The sequence below is a fragment of the Lutra lutra genome, chromosome 7, assembly GCF_902655055.1.
Source record: "Lutra lutra chromosome 7, mLutLut1.2, whole genome shotgun sequence".
NCBI classification, from domain to species: domain Eukaryota; kingdom Metazoa; phylum Chordata; class Mammalia; order Carnivora; family Mustelidae; genus Lutra; species Lutra lutra.
The window spans coordinates 115,837,545-115,859,744 of NC_062284.1; the positions used below are offsets into that span (position 1 = coordinate 115,837,545).

Sequence of the window (22,200 nt, forward strand, 5' to 3'; positions counted from 1 at the left end):
TTGATAGCATGGCCAAACCCTACATTCAGTCCAGTTCACCATTGATTTATTGATTCGTGCTAGTATGTATGGGGGTAGAGTACAAAGATGACTAAGGTCTCCAGCTGCAAATCTAGGGGGATAATGAGTAATGAACTCCCATTTGGGGTCAAGCTAGTTCTTCCTTATAGCAGGAAATGCTCATACACTTGCAGTCTTGTCTGACTTAAATCATTATTGTGAGGAGTAATTGTAGCAATAATCAATTGAGATTTTATAGATATATATATGTATATACACACATATATGTGTGTATATATATATATCTAGATTTATCTAAAACTTTCTTAATATTACAAGGTAGATTCATAATAAAAGGTAACGTGTATGGAGTGCTTTTTTACATGGGCACTGTTCTAAGTGCTTTGTTTGTATTAGCTTATTTAATCTTCACAGCAACTTTGAAGTAGGTTACTTATACCCATTCTATAGTTGTGAGAATTAATGCCAAATTGGATTAAAAAAAAAAACCTTTCTAGGATGGCATGGCTTGTAAGTAGCAGAACCAGCTTCTGGTAAGACCCTGAGGAAATGCAGGAAGACAGGGCCTCCCACCCCAAGGGGTGGCCACAGCCAGGACTTAACCCTCAGAGACTAGAAAGGAGCAGGGTAAGGTCAGCCTGGTGCCCAAGAAAGCTTTAACATTTCTACACAACTTAATTAAATTACTGAAACCGTTCTGAACTTGGAGCCATGTATCTTGTATAGTAATGCAATTGAAATAGATAATATAAGCCAAGGAGAAAGGACAAAATTGGTAGCTCACATATTTGGATGGGCACTTAACTGACAGACTAAAACACAGAGAGGCCAACCCTAACGCCGGTATATCTTTATTCAGTTTACAAATGAGTGCAAAGACCTAGGCAACATGCTTTGTGTAGGGACTTTTAAAGAACAAACATTAATTGGGGAGGGTATGTGCTATGGTGAGTGCTGTGAAGTGTGTAAACCTGGCGATTCGCAGACCTGTACCCCTGGGGATAAAAATATATGTTTATAAAAAATAAAATTTAAAGAAAATATACATAACTTAAAAAAAAAAAAAGAACAAACATTAAAAAAAATAAAAAAAAATTCTTCCCCTCTCAGCCTTTTTCTGTTGAAGTTTCTATTGAGGATATCTGAATTTGATCACTAATACGCACTGTATCCATCTTTGGCTGTTATTTCCCAGAGAAATCAAGCTCATTTTTGAGGCATCTTCAGGCCAGTTTATCTCAGCTGTGGAAGACTGGGAACAAACATATATGAACATTGTGGAGAGGACAATCTCTCTGTTAGATGCAAGTCTATAAAGGGAGCTCTGGGAGTTAATGTCTCAGAATTCCTGTTTCAGTCCACTCCACTCTTTCAACGGCTTTTTTAACGTGCGGTGCCTGTCTCATTAGCAGTTCAGGGGAATTAGCCTTCAACATCTAATGACCTAGTTCCCAAATTTGCAGCAGCTTCAGAAGTTTCTAGAATGCCCCAAAGCCGTGTTTCTCAAAGCATGCTTAATTAGAATCACCTGACCCACCTTACATTTTGGGAGTCGGCTCCCTTGTGGGTGGGGTCCTGGCATTCACGTGTAAAACACGTCCTTCTGCTCAGGTTCTGAAGTAGAGCTTCGAGGCCAAGTCCAAGTCCAAGTCCACCTTAAGAGGCTATAGAGCTGCCAGCTGCAGCGTGAACAGTCTTCAAGGCTTCCTGTTTTATAATGAGTGGGAATTTTGCCTCCTATTCCATAATACATCCAGGATCATTTTAACATTTAAAATGAATTACATTAATCTAATATGGAATAAATGTGAACCCCTGTGCTTTGGGATGAGACTGATTAGTTTGTAATCTTGGTGTCATAAATTGCTAACCGTAATGACCTTGGGCAAGTTATTTAACTTCTCTATGTCTTGTCTAAAAATGGAGATATTCATAATACCTACCTTTTAAGGTTGTTGCGAGGATTAAATCAAATATTAGATAGAAAATGCTTAGATCCATACACAATGATTAAGCAGTCAAGTACCAGTTAATAATAGTGATGCTATTATTACTGTTCTGAGTGTCCATGTCACTGGGAGTCTGACCAACACCCCCCCCCCCCCCCCCCCCCCCCCCGCGCTGTGGCTATAGAAACTGTTGTTTCAGATTGACAAAACATCCCTGTCCCCATTGACACAGCCAGGCCACAGGCTTATAAAAAGGCCTTTTGCCATCCATAAGAAGCCTAAACAGAACACTGGGAAAATGCTTTGCCATAACACATCTTCTCAGGTCACACCCTAGTTTTATTTTAGTTGTTTGAGGTCCCTGTGTGAAGCATGACTATGCTCAAGCTGTCAGAATCTGGTACGGGTGGGAGGGAAGTGCTTGTTTAGAAAATGTCAGAGAATCCACTAAGTTGCTTTAACCAACAAGTGTTCTTCATTCAGTCTGTACTTTCCCCCCTTTATTCTTGTTTAATAGGAAAGAGGACTAGATTGCACTTTTCCTTTGTAAAGTACACATCTCAAATTTCCTCTGTTAACTTGTTTTTAAAAAATTTGAGAAATCTCAAGTTGTACTTGTTTCTTGAAGAAAGTTCATGAAGTGCTGGTCTAGCAGTCATGGAGGTAGAAAATCACCTGTGATTTCCCTTCCTTCTCTCACCGTTGTTTACCTGTTTAACTGCTGCTTCTATCTAGGATATCTAGGGATGGCAGAATCGCCAGCGGAGTCTTGGGGAGAAGGGCCACATTTCTGGGAGCCAAGGTGGCCCTCCCCTGGCTCAGCCTTACAGTAGGCAGCCCCACTTTGGGGCAAGCACTTGGCCGCACCCTCATCCCCAAGTGTCCTCTCCCCTTCAGAGCAGTTATGTGGAAGTCCAGGTCCTTGTTTCCAGTGTGCCGTGTGTTCAGGCGTTTGTGGCCTGGTTTATGTCGATTCTGCTCTCCTGATATTGTACTCATTTTTCACATAGCTAGGTGTTGAGGGTTCTTGGGCCTCTTTCCTTTATAGGAACTATTATTGGCTCTCAGGGCGAATGCTTCTCTGTCTCATCCCTGTCTCTCACTAAATGCAGGTAGAAAGATGTGTTTTACAAGTGAAGTTCCCCTAGGAGGAGAACTTGGTTGGGTAAAGAGAACACTGCCCCCCCGGGCTTTTTTTTTTTTTTTTTTTTTCTTCTTCTTTTAGAGCTTTTTAAACACAATGCTTCCTCCTCCTTTTCTCCTCTTCCCAGAAGAAGAGCTGCCAGTAAAATTTTAGTGCCGGACTGTTGAGATATATTTATCACCATTGTGATGGACAAAGGACTTAACTCCTTTCCTTATCGATCCCCTTCACCTCCTTGTAAATGGGAATTACAGGAAATCACAACTAGTTTAAAAGATGGTGGGCAGATGGGAAGGATAGAATGTGTAATCCCCATTCCCAGAAATAGGAGAACAGCTGAGCTGATTGACCTTAGCATTTGGTGGTCAGGAGGAGGGTGAAAGCATGGCTTGAAATAATGTCACCATCTGGGAATTGAAACCCAAGTCTTCCTGCTCTCTGACTTCTTTATCATCATGATTCCCCTCTCTGATCCCTTCCTTTCTAGTCAGTAACCAGCCCCTGCCATTCTTTCTTCTGTAGGTCTCTGTCACCACCATCCTGACCAGACCTCCTCATCCTGTGTGACCTCTTAGGCTGCTTTAGTCTCTTGGGCCAGGTTCCTCTCCCATGAACATTGTTCTTTTGTCTTGAGATTAGGTGAGAGAATGAAGCCCTGTGTGTGTGGGAGGTGGTATTAACCATCTCTTTCCATGGTGACAGTGCCCTTTGAGGGCAAGGAGTCAGTGTTCTGGTGCCCCTCACATAGTAGGCTTTTATTAAATACTTGTTCATTTGGCTTAGGTCATGTTTCCTGCTCAAGCACTTACTTTCATTGGCTCCCACTACCTACTCGTCAAAGCAGAATCTCTCTGCCTGTTTTTCATGGCTGTACAAACTGGCTTTACTAGAAGTATTCAGCTGAATACGTAACACTTTGTGGAATAATGAGTCCAGGAATGCTCTAAGAATTGTCCCATGCCCTGGAGGATTTTTTTTTTTTTTAAAGATTTTATTTGTTTATTTGACAGAGATCACAAGTAGGCAGAGAGGCAGGCAGAGAGAGAGAGAGGAGGAAGCAGGCTTCCTGCTGAGCAGAGAGCCCAATGTGGGGCTCCATCCCAGGACCCTGGAATCATGACCTGAGCCGAAGGCAGAGGCTTTAACCCAATGAGCCACCTAGAGGATCTTAAACAGGGTTTTTTTCTTCCTGTTTTCCCCTGATTCTCGGCCTCTCTCACTCTCCTTCCCCCACCTCCTCCTCCACCCCCCAGTTTATATCTTGCTTACTTCATCCTTGCAGGCTGAGAAATTCTTCTTTCTCCGTACTTGTATTCAGCTCTCCAACTTTTCAGATCACATCTCCCTTCCTTTTTTCTTTCTTTTTCTCTTTGTCCCCCCCCCCTTTTGTTCTAAGATTTATTTATTTTTAGAGAGAGTACACCTGTGCAGGAGAGGCAGAAGGAGAAAAACAGACTCCCTGCTGAGTGCAGAGCCCCACGTGGGGCTCAGGGCTCCATCTCATGGTCCTGAGCTCTTGACCTGAGCTGAAGTCAGAAGTTGGATGCTTAACGGACTGAGCCACCCAGGCGCCCCGCCCTTCCTTCCTTCCTTCCTTCCTTCCTTCCTCTTAAGGTCCTCTTTGACTGTCTTGGTTCAGACCCTTCCTGGTTTTCATTATTTTGTTCTTAAAAGTAGCTACTGCTTGTTCTTCCTTGTTTTTTAGTTAATTCATACCTCGGGCTCTAGCATCTTACTGCGCCCACATGGAATACTGAAATAGACACTCCTGCCTTCCTGTGTGCCCTGATTGCTGTCTGGGTTTGCAGCCTCCCCAGCTACCCTGAAGGTTCGAGGTGGGGTGGGGCCTGTGCCTCCTGTGCTTTTTGCAAGCTGTAGATGAAGGACTGACAGGAAATGATGCTGCATGGGGTAGACAGAAGTGACCCATAAGAGGTGAAAGGTGGTCTGACAGTGCTTTGAGAATTCTCCAGGTTCTGGAGCAGAATAGGGATTGGAGGCTCAAAGACCATCCAGTAGGTCTAGGGCTCTGGAAACCAAGACCAGGTAGGGTCAGGCTTGTCCCCCAAGAGTTTGTCTCATTCTGAGATTCACTTGAAATCCTGGTTCACATGGAAAATGTGCTCATACTCAAAGGTTACTAGGGTTCTTGGGAAGTTGTGAGGCCAGATTGCCTGTGTGGTGTATCTTCCCAAAAGGAGGATGAAAGGGACCTGACTGTAGGAAAGCTTATAGCTTAAGAAGACAGACGGTGAGGGGCAACAGTGAACAGACCTGTTGGACTCAGGATTTGATATATTTGTGTTAATGACACTTGTATTGATTTCTCTGGGAAATTTAGAGGAGTATGAATGTATCCTGCAAGTATAAGCATTTTCTTTGCTTTGCTTTGTTGCTGATGGGGCTTATAGCTTATGTTGCAGTTTTCCTTCTGACAATAGAATCTTACATGAAATTAAAAGCAGTGTCTTCCTTTCCTGCCTTTGTCAGAATTTTAAGCATCGTGCCTACTCTCTCCTCAATCCCCCTTTTATTTCTCAGACCCACCTAGGACTCTGAAACAGTTAGTTACTAATATGGCTGTGGGCTGGGACCAGTTTTAGCCAGCTGAATGCTCTGCAATCCAGTTTAAGTCTATGGGGCACATCTAAACTTACTGGAATTCGAGGTAGGAAGTGTGGTTGCAGAGGCAAAGCCATTTAATTGTAGCTTGTATGAAAATAAAACCTGTTTGTATTTTTTCTCACAAACTTTCTGTGAAACACCTCTTTAGAGCTTTTTTTTTTTGGCAAATGGGTTTCGAGGTGACAGCCTCATTACTGTTGGATGGAGGGATATAATAAGCCATTGGGTGATTTCCCAGAATTCTGAGCCTTTGACAAATGCTATTCTTTTTGGAAAGTAATAAGTGCAGAAGCCAGGCTGCCTGTTTCAGATTTATTCCTTCTTATCCTGTTATCAGCTAGTAAATACTGTGATCTCGGTCTGCCTAAAAACAGTGGCTTACATTTGCTTAAATTTCTAGCAGTTTGGAAATGAAGTTTAGCCCTTTGATGATGACAGTGACGATGATGATGGTGATGATGATAGGCATTCAGGAGTGGATACACTGAGTTGTGAGCTAGTTCTTTCCAAGATCCTGGGAAGAAAATCACTAACCCATTTTATATGTGAAGGTCATGGTGTTGAGTGGAGGAAGAAACAGCCTTGGAGTACAGAGAAATCATCTGCCCAAAGGTTATACTTTATAGAAGTACTTTGAACGAAGTTGTGTGTTTTCTATTTGGATCGGGTGTGGTGTTTTTTTTTTGTTTTTTTTTTTTAATTTTTTATTTTTGAGAACGCTTTTTACAATGGTATAAATGGTTCCTCTGGAACTCATAGCAGGATTCTTTTTCTATCCTCTCCTGTATTTACAGCTGCTTTTTCCCTAGGGGAACATTCATCTGTTTTAAAAAGCAGAGAGAGAAAACAAGAAGTTCTCTCAGTAATGTTTGGAAATGAATTGCATTTGTCTTTCAGGAAGGCAAGTTCTTAAGGGTTGCTGTTTGGATGAAAGAAAAGGAAGTCTGGCTACAGTGTTATCCCCCAGTACACCACACGCGTGGGCATGCACACACACACATGCACACAAACCCCTCCTCTCGGCTCCTTGTGGCAGATACTAAGAGATTGAGGATGCAAGGTCCCCCATTATGGTCCGTTTGTTATATTAGACCAAAACATTGCTTTTCAGCCCGAGTAAGTCAGTTTTTCTGGCAGGCCACTTCTTTGCCCCGAGTATCCTTGTGTAGGGTCCTGGGCTGGCACTGGCACTCAAGCCCGGGACTGTACTTGGATGTGAGGACAGAGGCAGTATCCAAGGGCATTTAGGACAGGAAAGAGTTCCTTTTTTTTTTTTTTTTTTTTTTTTTTTTTTGACAGATAGATCACAAGCAGGCAGAGAGGCAGGCAGAGAGAGAGGAGGAAGCAGGCTCCCTGCTGAGCAGAGAGAGCCCGATGTGGGGCTCGATCCCAGGACTCTGAGATCATGACCTGAGCCGAAGGCAGTGGCTTAACTCACTGAGCCACCCAGGCGCCCCAGGACAGGAAAGAGTTCTGATCTTGAGGATGTTTTCATCATACTGATGCTTTTAAGGCCTTGGAATAGAGGTTTTCCAGGCATCTAGATGAGGTTAGTAAATGGGCTTAACTAAGTGCCCCTTAGCGTGTTTCCATAGTTTCTACCAGCTAGCTGGTTGTTGGCATGCATCTTTGTTTTGTTATGAGAAAAAGAGGAATTCTGTTTTGCAACTAAGTAACTGTGCCTTCTATTCAGATTCTATGGATGGTTACACTAGAAAAGTTAATGAGTACTTCCATGCCACAGAGTGGGTGGATGGCAGGCTGGAGGCTGGGTGACCTTCATAGAGCACGTGCTATTGAAGGCAGATACTGATGACGCTAAGGGCAGCTGTGCCCTGAAGTTCCAGTGGCTTGGCCCCCTGTCTGCTTGTGCATCCCCCAAGGCTAAGCCAACAGAGTCCTTTAGCTTTTCTGAAATGACTGCTTCTCACAGCAGCTTTAGTGTCATGAGCCAGAGGAGGGATGTTAAAGGTAGGACAGTCTTAAGCTTGCCTGGTTTGGCAGTTACTCAGACTCATCTCCTGTTTCTGTGTTGACTGATAGTCCCCTCCAGTTTTCCAAACAACCCTTCTTTATTTCCAAGGGGGGGGAGGCATTTTTCCTAAACCTTCCCTCAGAAAAACACAAAACACAAAACACAAAAACAAAACCCACAAAAAAGCTACAGCCTACCTTGATTATTGATGTGTGTGCCTTCTGCCTCTTTCCAGCAGAGGCAGGTGGCCATTCTTGCTTTTTCATGAGTTGCTTCTACCCCGTTGGAGTTCCTGGAGGTTGATGCTACGCTGAACTTCCTTGTTGGGCAGAAGCCTGGACATGAGCCCATTCTTGGGTTCTCCGAATGGACAGAGCACAGTGGAGAACAGGGTTGGGGCTGGCACTAGGTCTGAGGGAGCTCAGTGGTTAGATTCTCATTGGGGGATATTTGAGGGAAGTTTAGTCAAGAGGTGGGAGAACTGAGTTCTGGTTCAGCCACCAGCAAGCCATGTCCTTGGGCAAGTCATGGCCCCTTTCTGGACCTTTGTTCCCCTCTAAAATGGGTAAATTGGACTTTACAAGATGACCCAAGACCCGAAGTTCCTTTAGACAGTAATGTGTTAACGATCCTCACACTGATCCCTGAGTCTGCTTGTGGTCAGGGTGACCAGAGGCCAAAAAGGCAGAAAAACTTGTTCTTTCCAGTTCTCTTTTGCCTCCAGGCTTTTTGCACATGCTGCTCCTCTCCCTGGAACGCCCCTTCTTACAGTCAGTGTTGTTTAGACCACTCCTTGCCCCCGTGCTGGTGGGGTGCCCCTGCTCTGTGCTGCTGTGTGACTCAGTGCTCAGCACTTATCCCACTGTGTTAATGTCTGTTACCTTGTGCTTCCTGAGGACAGAGACTGTCTGCTGTCACCACTGTACCCCCAGTTGGCCGGTGCTGTGTCTGGAATGTGGTATGTGCCCGCGAATGACCCCTCCGGGGCCACCACACCCAGTACTCTCGGTTTTCCCCGCCTTACCAAGCCCTCTTTCTGATGAGCTGTATGTGGGTGCAGGAGAACTTTGGATAATGCTGAGAGTTGTTTTCAAGGTTCAACTCAGTGTGCCAAAGTGTGGAGTGATGTTGCCACCCCACCCTGGGGGTGCTCTTTCTAGGTGTTGCTTAGACCTGGGAAGAATCTGGACTTTGCCCTGCTCGTCCCCATCTGCAGCCCTAAGGGAGGGGCAGGCTGGCGCGCGCAGATTGCTTTTGCTGCCAGGAGCCTGGGGCTGGGCCATCTGCTGCTGGTGACAGTGGGTAGGGTGAGGGGTGAGCAGCAACCTAATCTCCTTCACTGCACAGACTACTCCTCAGAGTCCAACCCCCTTTCTCCCCACATTTTCTCTTCGGTTCCAGTGCTCTGTAATGCTACTCTCCATTGAGGTCTTGCTTTTCCACTGCTGCTCCCCCACCACTCTGCTACGAGAACCCTTGCTGCGTTTTTGTTTACTCTGTGTGTGTGCCTTGCCTTTTAGCCTGAGCCCCCAAGAATCTTTATGGAATGTAAGACAGCAGTAGCAAAAAGAAAAAAGCGAAAAAAGCAAAAACCAAACTTTAGAAATGAAACCTTGGACCCCTGTTGGTTTCTGTCTAGATGTAAATGATGAGACTCTTCCCATCAGAGTTTGTACCTTTGGGTTCATCACCCCATTTTCTATTCCTCCTCCCAGGGAATCTTTGAATAGCGGGGGTGGGCTGAGTCACTTACAAAAGCTCTAATTTTGCTTGTATTTTAAGTCTTGCCTTTTTTCTGGCCTTGTGAGGACATAGGAAAGAGCCAAAGAGAAAGTAAGTAACCTTTCCTGTCACTCTTGATGACTCTGGGTTTGGAGGTTTTGAACTGGGATGTGTGCACAGACATGCGTATGTGCTCGTGTGTGTGTGTGTGTGTGTGTGTGTGTGTACATGTGCACAAGCTACGCCAGGAGGTGGGATTGGGAGGAATGTAGACAGAGTCATAAAGTTACCTTTACCAAGTGAAGTGGTGACAGTGCAGAGAACAGAAGGGCAGGACTTCTCAAACTTTTTTTTTTTTTTTTTAAAGATTTTATTTATTTATTTGACAGAGAGATCACAAGCAGGCAGAGAGGCAGGCAGAGAGAGAGGAGGAAGCAGGCTCCCCGCTGAGCAGAGAGCCCGATGCGGGGCTCGATCCCAGGACTCTGAGATCATGACCTGACCCGGAGGCAGTGGCTTAACCCACTGAGCCACCCAGGCACCCCAGGACTTCTCAAACTTTAACAAGCATAGGAATCACCTGTGGAATTTTATTATGATGCAGGAGATCAGGGATGGAGGCTGGAATTCCATGCAAGTTTGTAATAATCTCCCAGCTGATTGCCAGAGCTGCTGTTCAATGATCCATAGTTTGAATAAAGTAAGGGGGGCGCCTGGGTGGCTCAGTGGGTTAAAGCCTCTGCCTTCGGCCCAGGTCATGATCCCAGGGTCCTGGGATCGAGCCCTGCATCGGGCTCTCTGCTCAGCAGGGAGCCTGCTTCCCTTCCTCTCTCTGCCTGCCTGTGATCTCTGTCTGTCAAATAAATAAATAAAATCTTAAAAAAAAAAAAAAAAAGAACAGTAAGCCTCCTTCCTCTTCCTCCTCCTCCTCTTAAAACTGATTAAAGATTGACCTGGGGGGAGGGCAGGAGGGAGGCTAGTAAAGGACTTTCATATTTTAAACCTGAGGGCCTGGCCTGGCCTTTCAGCCAGCGTTTACAAAGCCCTTTCCTGTGTCCCTTCCTCCTGCCTGAGTTCCTGGCTTTTCTGGAGCTCCCCTTGGCCCAGTTTGGTTTCCATAATATAAGCATTTCTGTCCTTCAGTTGTGGGTGTGCATACAGTAAGACTGGATCTTTCCCCTTTCTCTTTGACTTACTGTAAATAGATAAGGCCAAAACTAGTGTTTCAAATAGAACTTTTAGAACTGGAGGAACTCTTACATTATCTTTTCCAATCCCTCTAGTTTACTGAGGAGGAAACGGGCCCAGAAAAGTTTTGTAACATGTTCAAAATTAGTGGCAGAGCTGGAGTTAAAAGCCAGATGCCTGAACGCCTAAGCTCTTCTCTCTAAGGGACTCTAGCCCGAGTTAGGGACTATGGGAGGGTCAGTGTTGTTTTGGGGTCAGGTGTTAGGACAACAGGCCTTCTAGTGGTGTGAGGGAATTTTACACAACATGGGACACTCAGGTGGATCTGCTAGCATCTGCTATAGCTCAGCAGCCATTCACTTATGCCAGGGTTCTCAGCTGTAGCACTGTTGACATTTGAGGCCAAATAATTCTTTGTCATGAATTCTTTGCTTTCTTTAATTCTTTATGAAACATCATAGGGTGTTTAGTGGCCTCCCAGCCCCCCACTAGGCGTCAGTAGCATCCCCTCCCCTGACGTTACAGCGATCGAAAATACTCTAGCCGTTGTCGGATACCATGGGAGAGGCTAAAATTGCCTCCCGTTTAGAACCTGTAGTTCAGGCAACAAGTATTTTGGGGAAGAAGGTTGCTCTTGGGCACCTGTGCTGGTTTTTTTTATGTGTGGTTTGGTTTTTTGTTGTTGTTGTTGTTTTTAGTGTACTTCGGTCTCAGGGTTGCAAAGAAAGCATATGGCCGATGAGGGGGCCCCAGCCTTCCTGGGCACTTACAGTTTTGTTTACAGTTGAGTGGGGAGACCCGAGCAGCCAGTGCATGGGACAGACACATTGCCATCTTAATGGTCCTTCCAGGATGCAGAGCTGCAGGCTGGACTCTGAAGAATGTGGTGCCAGCCCAGGGTACTTAATGAGGAGGTTTTGCTACCCTGGGCTGGATTGCATGGCTAAGAATTGAGTAATTCTCATTAATATCTTTAGTTATTCTTACCTACTTACCTACTTCTGTGCAAGCAGCACTCTTCCATTCTGAAAAAACATTTCATCTGAATCAGGCACATTAACCAGCAGATATTAATGCTTAAAGGTAGGGGAGCCTACTCAGGCCTGATGCTGGTAAGGCTAACTCATTCCTTAATGAGACTTACTTTTTACTTCTAACTTGATTTTCTTTTGCTATGGGGTAAATCCTTGGATAGACCTTTCTTGTCTCTTTACCATTATGTTCAGCAATATTGACATAAGACTACATAAGAACTACAGACTGTAATGTTCTGAATATATAGTTAAAAAAACATGGTTAAGTGCCCCTCTGTGTGAACCTAAGAAAGGGTCTTTACCTCTTTTTATTCTTCACAGGATACCCTGTCCATCTTATGCTCAACACAGGCCTCCATGAAAAATGTTACTTCAGAGCACAAAAAGTGTTAGTGATGGGAACTTCATAGTTCTTGTCAATTTTTCCTTAATCAGTGCCAGACTGTCGCTTTTCCCCAAGACTTCCAACATGATGCTCCATTGCCTCCTGTGTTGCATTGTTTCTCATAATAAGCCCACTGTAACCCTTTGGTCTTTTGAATGCAGTATGTCTCTCCTTCCCCCCACCTACTGTGGGTGCTTTTAACATTTTCTCTATCACTCGTTTTCAGCATTTTGACTATGGTGTGCCTTGTGCTCTCTTTTTGTCCTTCTTGTGGTTTGATGAGCTCTTGGATCTGTCGGTTTATAGTTTTCATCAAATTCAGAAGATTTGGGGCGCCTGGGTGGCTCAGTGGGTTAAGCCGCTGCCTTCGGCTCAGGTCATGATCCCAGGTCCTGGGTTCGAGCCCCACATCGGGCTTTCTGCTCAGCAGGGAGCCTGCTTCCTCCTCTCTCTCTGCCTGCCTCTCTGCTTACTTGTGATTTCTCTCTGTCAAATAAATAAATAAAATCTTAAAAAAAATTTTTTCAGAAGATTTTCTGCCATTATTTCTTGAAAAATTTTTTTGTGTCTACCTACTCCACCCCCAGTACACACACACATACACGTACACACACATTATGTGTATATATGACATATACACATATCTGTAAGGCTGCTTGATATTGTCCCACTGCTGACTGATGTTCTATGTATATCCTTTTGGATAGTTTTTGCTGTGTTTTCGAGTTCATGAATTTCTTCTTCTACAGTGTCTAATCTGTTAATCCTATCCTCTATATTTTCCCTTAAGATACTTGTATTTTTCCTTTTAGAACTTCAGTTTGGGTCTTTATTATCTCTTCATTTCTTTCTTCATCATGCTCATGCCTTCCTCTTCTCTCTTGAACACATGGAGTATATTTATAATAGAGATTTTAACATCCTTGCCCACTAATTCTGTCATTGGGTCAGTTTTATTCCTGTTTCTATTGTTTCATTATTCTTCTAGTTATGGTCATATTTTTCTTCCTATTTGCATTCCTGTTACTTTTTTTTTTTTTTTTTTTTTTAAACTGTAAGTTGAAAACCTCTCACTAGGACACTTTATTTGGAGTTTTTCCATTTATTGCATTGTGATATTATTCTAATGCCTCCTTTTCTCTCCTTTTTCTTCTCTTCCTTCTCCTCTCCTTCTTTCCCTTCTTGCCTTTTTTTTTTTTTTAAAGATTTTATTTATTCATTTTACAGACAGAGATCACAAGTAGGCAGAGAGGCAGGCAGAGAGAGAGAGAGAGGAGGAAGCAGACTCCCTGCTGAGCAGAGAGCCCGACGTGGGGCTCGATCCCAGGACCCTGGGACCATGACCCGAGCCAAAGGCAGAGGCTTTAACCCATTGAGCCACCCAGGCGCCCCACTTTTTTTTTTTTTTTTTTTTTTATTCGAACCTAGATATAGTGAGTTTTATTTTTCTGGGTGCTAGAACTTTTTGTATTCCTTTCAATACTTTTGGGCTTTGTTGTCAGAAGCAGTTCAGTTACTTGGAATTTGTTTGATTCTTTGTTTTCAGGGCTTGTTTTCTTGCTTTGTTAGGGTGGGGCCAGAACAGCCTGTAGTCTAGGGTGGGGTTGGTCCCACTACTAAGGCCAAAGCCTTCTGAAGATTGCATCTGATGCCCTGTGTATTAGGAGATTTTTCCACTTTGGCCAGTGGGAACATGAATATTTCTGGCTCTTTGTGAACTCTGGGGGTTATGCCACCTACTTCTTTCCTTTCATTCTTTCCCCAGCATTGCTAATTTCCTCACACATAAGCACAGATGAGTACTCAGCTAAAGGCTCAAGGGGATCTCTCTACAGATCTCTGGGGTTTTTTCTCTTTGTGCCTTCTTTTCAGTTTTTTTGCTCTGTAAATGCTAGCTACGTTGGTGTCTTCAAATTCCCAACTCTCTTTCAGACGCAGTGAGATTGTTGAACTCTTTCAGATTTCTCCTCTCTACTCTGTCCTGGCGGTAGGGCACTAGTAGGGTTCAGTGCATTTCTTTCCCTTTACTCAAGGATCACTGCCCTCTGCTGCCTGTTGTTGAATGTCTGAAAACTATTATTTAATATATTATATCTGGCTTTCTAGTTCTTTAAGGAGAGAGAATAAATCTAGTCCCTGTTACTCCACCATGACTGGAGGTAGAAGTCCCTCAGATTGTCAACCTCAGACCAATTTTTAACCTTGGATGTCTTTTTCCTCCTGTGTTCACTTGTCAAAAAATGGATCCATTGAGACAGATTTTGAGAATTCAGCCAGATTTAGGTCATGTCATTTTGCCACACAGTTATTGGACTCCTGTGTCCAAAAAAAATAGCATGGTTCAGTATCATGCTATATATGGTACAGTCTGTAATTTTACCTGTATTTTAATGCTGCACTTCCTAGCAGAAGGCTGGATGTGTGCTTCCAGGTGTTATCCTAACATGAACATGCACATAGGCACACACTTTGAGTCTTCTCCTTGCACCTCCTGACCATGTTCCCATTTAACCTGGGCAGCTAACTGAACTGATAGGCATAGTGGATGAACAAAGAGCAGGGGCCCAGCTGTCTGAGCATGAGTTAGGCACAGATAGCCTTCTGTGGGGAAGGCGGGAGCATTAACTCTCCATGTGCAGTGCCCTTCCACTTTACCTAGTCAGACTCTTCTGGATACTATCGTACACTCTTCAAAAACGTGTGAATCATGGACTCTGAAATTCTACAAAACAGGTATTGTTACCTCCATGGTGTATGTGACAAAACAGAGGCTCACAGCAGTTAGAACAGTATACCTGGCACCTGTAGGAACCCAGAGGCAGAATCAGGATTTGAAGTCCCTTTTGTGTAACTCTAAAACCCACAATGAATGATCCTGTAAGTAACAGTTTCATTTCCCTCTTCTGGGATCCAGCTTAACATGTTTTGTCTTCAGCATTTTGACTGTATATTACCCATGTGTTTTCACTTTCTACCTGATATTGTGGTTATTTCTATATGTGTCTTATCTCCCCCAGTAGACTGTAATCTCCTGTAGGGCATATGCTTTTCTCCATCTTTGTACCTTTCATGGAATCTAGAATATGTGGGTGCCCAATGTAAGTGTTGAATGAAGCCAGTAAGTTCCTTAAAGATATTTTTGAGGAATGAGTCCAGATGCCTTGTCTGGAGGGAAATACTAGATTTCCTCATTAATTTATGGTGTTTCTTTCTCATCTGCTGTGTTTATCATACTCCCTCTTAACATCTTCCAGGATGTAATCTGGACTTTATGAAGTTCTTCATTTGGTACCTCTCCCTGAACTTTGACTAATTTGAGGTTACTTTTAGAGTGTGTGTTCGGAGATTTAAGGGAATATCTGTTGTGAATTAGATTCCTTTCTTCTCAGGTCCTGATTTAGAGGTCCACATCTGGAGAACCAGAAGTATGTTTGGAGCTAGAACTGGAGCTTGTAGGCCTTGGTAGAAGGTATAGGTGGAGGCAGGGGTGTGGGACTAATCAAAGGGGAAGGAACAATAGGCAAGTTCCTATTTCTTATTTTTTGCTTGGGGCCTCACAGTCCAACCTTGATGGCTTACAGGAAGTTTGGGTAATTTGCGAGGGAGAGGACAGGAAGAGTCATGGTTTGGTTATAGATTCACAGGCTTCTTGGAATTTACGCAAGATGGAGGAGAACACTTGGTGCCAGAAGACAGTGTCTTGTTTGGCTTAAGTGCATACCTGATTCCGGCTGTTGCTGTTAAGCTTCAGGAGATGGAGGTAAAGAACATGCTCCTAGAATTCTGAGCCTGAACCAGAACCTCAGAGGAAAATACTCAGGTAGATATTTGAGTAGAAAGGAGGAAAATGGCTGGAAGAGGGAACATATTTATGGAGAATCTTAAGGTCTGAGAGACACAAGGAAAGGTCACTTCTGGCCCTGCTACTAGGTTGACCATTTCTTCTCACTCATGAATCTTACACATGTAACAGTTTTGGGGTAGGGGTGATGGGATGGAGAGGCTCTTTTGTTGCTATTGGACACGAAGGAAGCAGGCAGCTCTTTGATACTCAGCCCCAACTTCTCCCTAGCTTTGGCCAACCACAGCGTGTGGGAGTGTCAGTTCAGAGTGACTTGCCAAGCTATCTGGGCAGTTTAGGAATCTTAACTAAAATCATTGGCTAACTGAGCAGGCGCAGCTTATAAGATACAAACACCTTCTAGCCACCCTCCAGTCTTTCTTCTCCCTTCTTTTCCAATCCCTTGCCCCTAATAGTTTTGGCCTTTATGGTGTCCACTTTCTCACTTTGAATTCATGTTAAAAGATCAGTATGATCTACCCTCACCACTCAAATGAAACTGCCCTTGATGAGGTCATTAATGTTCTTGTGACCAGAGCAGTCTTCATCGTACTGGACTTTCACTGTCAACTCCCCCTACATCCACCTTCACTGTCTCTGTCCATCCCTCAACATCTTTGATGCACAAGGCCTGGTTTCCTTGTACTTTTTGGAGTGTCTTTCATAGGCTTGCCTTCCTTGACACGCTCCTTTAAAAAGTTACTGCTCTTCCCAGGATTCTGTCCTTGACTTTCTTCTCTTCTCACTCTAACTCTCTTAGGTGAGTCCATCTATAGTATACTGTTTCAGCCATTGCTTATAGGCTGCAAACTCCAAGCTCAGAGTGCTCTGAAGAACTTCATACTCATTTCTTATTTGGGGCCATGCTAATCTTCTCTGGATTGTTCTAATTTTAATGTATGTGCTGCCAAAGCGAGCACCATACTTATTTCTGATTTGCCTGTTAGACCTTTCTACCTGAATATCCTTCAAGTATATGTCCCAAGAATAACCTGAACTCAGTTGATTACACTCTTCACTAAAATCTGCTGGTCCACCTGTGTTCTTTCTCCTTTGGTAGCTTTCACCATTTACCCTATCACTTCGGTCCAAAACCTCGGCACCACCCACTATTGTTTGGACTCATTCCATCCTATTAGTTTTTGGCATCTTCTGCAGCATTTGGCACATCATGGACATCAAATGAATAAATAAGAGGAAAAGTTTATTAATTTCATCTGAATTTAATTATAGTTTAGCTAGCACTGTGGCTTTGATAAAGTGGAATAGCTATGGTTTCACTGTAACTTTAGGGAAGGGCATTTGACTTTTGGCAACATTCATATTATATTAAGGAGAAGGCACTTTTTTATTTAAAACAGGAACACTTTGTGGAGGGATTGGTCATTATATTAGAAATGAATGGATTGGGGGCTCCTGGGTAGCTCAGTTGGTTGGGCGTCTGCCTTCCAACTGCCAGGGTCCTGAGATTAAGTTCCGAGTTGGGTTCCTTGCTCAGTGGGGAGCCTGCTTCTCCCTCTGCCTGCTGCTCCCCCTGCTTGTGCTCACTCTCTGTCAAATAAATAAAATCTTAAAAAAGAAATGAATGGATTGGATTGACCACTGTGCTGTCTTTCAGGGCTGGTCTGAGGAGCTGCTGACAGTTAAAGAGAGGTGGGTGAAGTCAGATTGTACTGGCCCAGAGGGTCTTGTCCTTGGTGTTCATGGGAGTAGAGGCAGTGTGTCAAGGGTGAACTTGACACATGCTGTGGGTTTAATGCAGGAATAGGGAAGACGTTTCCATTGGGGAGGGTAGTATGCCCTCTTTTATTCACTGATGGATTTCCTAATTGTATCCTCATGTTTGTAAATGCTGAGGAGGTGTTTGTAACTGTCCTGTTTTGCCAAGTTTATTTTCCTTCCTTTCTATTTAGCCCCTTAAAAAAAAGGAGATGGTGACTTAAAATCATAGGATTTTGGAGCCAGAGAAGCTCTTCAGGTAGTAGTCTTCTAGCTCAACCCTTACATATTCAGAAAATAATGATAATACTAGTGATAGGTGGTACTAGTTCGAATACGTACCGTGTTCGATGACTCATTAAGTGCCAGGTGTTATGTTAAGCGCTTTATATGTGTTTCCTGGTATAATACTTACCCATGAGGTATCTTTTATTAGTGCTATTTTAAAGATAAAGAAATTGAGAAATTTTTAAAGATAAAGAAATTGAGGTCCAGAACGATTGGATAACCGCATTGGAGTTAGGTATGCTAAAACAGCTATTGTGCAGAAAGATGAATTGTCTTGCTTGCTCAAGGTCAAGTTTTCCAGTTAGAGGCAGAATATGAGTAGAATCCAGATTTCCTGACCCTGAACTCAGCATATATTTTTGTTTTGAGCTGAGAATTCATTCTTTGTGGTCATTTGTGTCTCATTTCTTGTTCAGTCCCTTTTAATTTTAGTGAAATTGAATGAAGTAGAGGAAAGGGTGGTTTAGAGTTGGTGTTTTGTGTGAGTTTTTTAAAGTTTATTTTTAAATAGGCAACCTTCCCAGACTGACTGGGAATGTAGCAGAAGGCCTGAGAACCAGGAAGTGACACAGACCTGTTTATACCATCCCATTTGGGGGCCTTTGGGAAGCTATCCACAGAGATGGTAAAAAGTAAACATAAGTGTATCAGCCAGTTCTCTTGGGTTTGCTATTTTTGACCTGGAGGAGGTGTTTCCTGCACAGCTCTGAGTACTTTAGAAACCAAAATCTAGCACCTAAACATCTTGATTGAAGGTATATAGATAGATATTTATTTCTTGTTACCAGACACAGCATTCAGTGGTGACTGGCAGACAAAATTACCACTTTTTTTTTTCTTTCTCTCTGCCATCCTTTTGGTGAATTGCTTTTCTCCATTTCTTTTTCTTTCTTTGTAATAAGCACTATGCATGCAAATCTATCCTGAGAGCCCACTAGGTCTGTGCATGATTTTGAAGGTCCAGTTCAATGTTTCTCTTTCACTTCCCCCTAGTCCCACTCAGAAGTCTTTGTTCCTATCTCCTCTGCATTCTCACAGCACTTAAAAACAAAAACAAAAACAACTCTTTTGTTGGACCCTCCTAACACTTTCACAGTGTTACATAGATAAACATATAATTCCTCTCATGTAGGTTGTGAATTCCTTGAGAGTAAGGAATTCATGTCTGTGCTGCACTTCATCTCCGTGATCACCCAAGCCTTGCACTGAAGACAGTCAGTAAATATTTGCTGAACTGCAGCGTAGTCACTGCAAACACAGAGCCCTAAAAAGTCAGATTTAGCAAATCAGCTTCCCAGACTTTATTTGCCCAGTGGGTATTGAAGCTTGCTCCGCTCAGCTCTGATGGGAACCAAGCAGAGGGATGTGATGACACATAGATATATCTCTCGGGTCTAGGGACCAATTACAGCCCCTTCTGCCAAGCACCTGTTGCTACCTGGCCAAAACTTCAGGATTTATGCCCTTTTCCTCTCCTGTTTTATGTCTGCTGCAACTTCGCTTTCTTGCATTTCCTACACAAATTATGTCTTTTGGGTTTATCTCTTTTCCCCCTTCAGTGAACAAGTAAATGTTGAGCACTTTGGGGTGTAGAAAGAGGCAGAGTTGGTGGTCTCTGCTGGAATTTACTACCTGCAGTAAATGCAGCGTATGACAGTTAAGTAACTGTGAGCAGGCCCTAGGGAGGGATATGATTGGTTATCCCATTCATGGTCCAGGGAGTAATGCTTTGGGTTCAGAAGGGCCTTCCATGCTTATAGGCTGGATTGATGTGTTTTCTCAGAAGAGAAGTGGCTAAACTTGACCTTGTATTTGGAAAAAAAAGATCAGGAAGCCCTTTGCAGTAGGAGAGCAGGAGAATAGATTTTGGTCCCTTGGATTTCATTTATCTGTAAAAAGGGGGTAATGACACCTATTTAATGAGGTAATAAGTGTGTGTGTGCGTACACACACATATATATCAAACATGTAAGCTGTGTGCCTCATCCTATCCTACAACATGTTCAGACTAGAAAACCTCCTAGGTCCCCCTGAATACAAATATTGCCTTAGTATAGTCACATAATTATTATAATTTGGGGGGAGGGAATGTGAAGTTCCTTTAAAAAATACGTTTTTAGAACGTCATAGGGAGAACCTTGATGTTTACTTGTTTGACCTGTTGGCTGTTTTTTTCATTTAAACTGACTGTGTTTTGAGCCTTGGCTCAGGGCATATGTTTCTAGCCCAGCTGAAACAGTGCCCTTCAGGAGTCCAGTGGGTGCTCAATTACAGCCTTTTAGAGCAGGAAGGGGCCTTAGCCAACATTGATTTGAGTGCCCACTGCCCCATACACCATCCTGCGTCCTTCATGTTTATCTCATTTCCATCTCACGACAACCCAATGAAGAGTGGGTGTTGTGTGTCCAGTTTATAGATGGGAACTGAAAAGAATTTACCCTAGACTACCCAACTAATACTATCCAAACAGAGCAGAGATTCTGGCCCAGTCTGCTAGAATCTTTTCACGATCCCAGCCTCCCTGAGGAACAATTAGTTGAACTGTTTCATTTTACTGATGAGGAAACAGAGGCCCAGGAAGGCGGTGTGATTTGTCTCAGTTAGCCCATCAGTCATTGGTGAAGCTGGGACTTAGAGAAGAAGTGGTTTCCTGCCTTCAGGGTCGGAAATTTACGGCCTGAGCCAAGTTCCGGCTCACAGCCACTCTGCCTTCGTTCTCCTTTTTTTCTGTCCTGTCTTGAGTCTGTGTTGTTTTGTTCTCTTCTGTCCTCTCTTATGTGTTTTCTCTTTCTCTCTGGGCCTACAGCTCTGTAGTGATCTGTGTGGTGTGCGCATGCGTGTGCACGCACACAGGCTAGGGTTTTTTGTTAGATGTTTGTTATTTTTGGAAAGCACTTTAGGAACACTGTGTACGGATGGCCTATACAAATGTGCTGATGGATTGATTAAGCTCTAAATGGGAAAGTGGAGTTTCCTGAGTTTGCTGCAGTGCAGAGGGAGATGGATGCTGAGATGGGTCTTGGGAGAAGAATGGGTAGAGGACTGCTCACACAGAACAAAGAGGATGGGTGTTTAACATTTCTTCCTTCCAGTTAGAACTTTTGTTGACTTGTGTTTTCAGAGGAAATATTTCTGGGCCCCTCCTATTCCCTAGAAGACATTCCAGATTCCTTAGAACTGAAAGGGCATTTGGGGATCATCCAGGCCCACCCCTTGAGGACCAGGAAGAATAATTGACTTGCCTGAGGCCAGTCCACTGTTGATTGGTGGAGCTGGGGCTTAGAGCTGTCTTGTGCATTTAGGTCCATGCTGCAGTCATCCTGCTGTTAGGTTCTAGAAGAGATGTTGGAGACTTAGAGAGAGGCTTAGGGGTGGGGCGGGGGTAGTGTCTCTGCTGCTGTCCCTGCTGTCTGAAGCTTGAGGACTATGGTAGGGGTGACAACGGGAGGATGTGGGGAGCAGTTCTGGGGAAACCAGACAAAGATACAAAGAATATCAAAGCAATTAAAAAAAATAAAAATAAATACTCTTAACACCTGCCCTACTCTGACTTAGGTGGCTTACGAGGAAAGCTGAAGGTTATTTTGGGATTTCTAGGAGCTGAATTTTAACAAGAATTTGACTTTTTCTTTTGGGCTTTGGACCTGGGGATAAAAAGAAAATGGATAAGGCGTCATTCTGGCTGTTGAGGATCTCCAAGTCCAGTAGAACACTTTGTGCCTGTTGAAGCCCTTGCGTGTTAGTGGCACAAAAGAAAGGGGAAGATATAGAGGTTAAACAAGACTGGAAGGAGTCACAAGGGGAGAAAAAAGGAAACCGAAGATGTCTAGAAGTAACTTCATATTTTCATTTTGGAGGGAAGAGTAGGAAGCATTAAGATCTGATTAACATTTAGATATCTTTTGCTGCTTTGGCCAGGCTGTTTCAGAGTGAGTAGGAGGGAAGTGGAGGAGACATGCAAGGGAAGAAAGGGAGCAGTAAGGGAGGCCTTCCTGGCATGTTAGCCACTTTTCTTATCATACCCTCTGAGACTTACCACATCCTCACAGAGTTAGGACTTCTTATCTTTACATTCTGAAAGGTAATTAACTGGTTAAATTCTGGTCACATTTCACAAACTGTTCTTTGTCTTCTCCCATCACATGGCAGTATTAGGGTTGGTGAAGATGACTAATCAAAGGAACAGACTTTCTTGTTCTAGACTCTCCACTACCACCATCCCCTTTCTGGACTAGGTCTAAAGCAAGAAAAGGACTTATGTTGGTTTTATCCATCCAGTTCCTTCTCTTAACTAACAGAGAGATGGGTC

At 43.6% G+C, this 22,200-nt stretch overlaps 1 protein-coding gene and 1 pseudogene across 1 annotated transcript in view; one reads left to right on the forward strand and one right to left on the reverse strand.

Moving 5' to 3' along the window:
• Window positions 1-22,200, forward strand: part of SUSD6 (sushi domain containing 6) — a 92,821-nt gene that overhangs the window by 17,319 nt on the left and 53,302 nt on the right. The window lies entirely within an intron of this gene.
• On the reverse strand, window positions 16,716-16,804 carry LOC125105814 (uncharacterized; annotated as a pseudogene).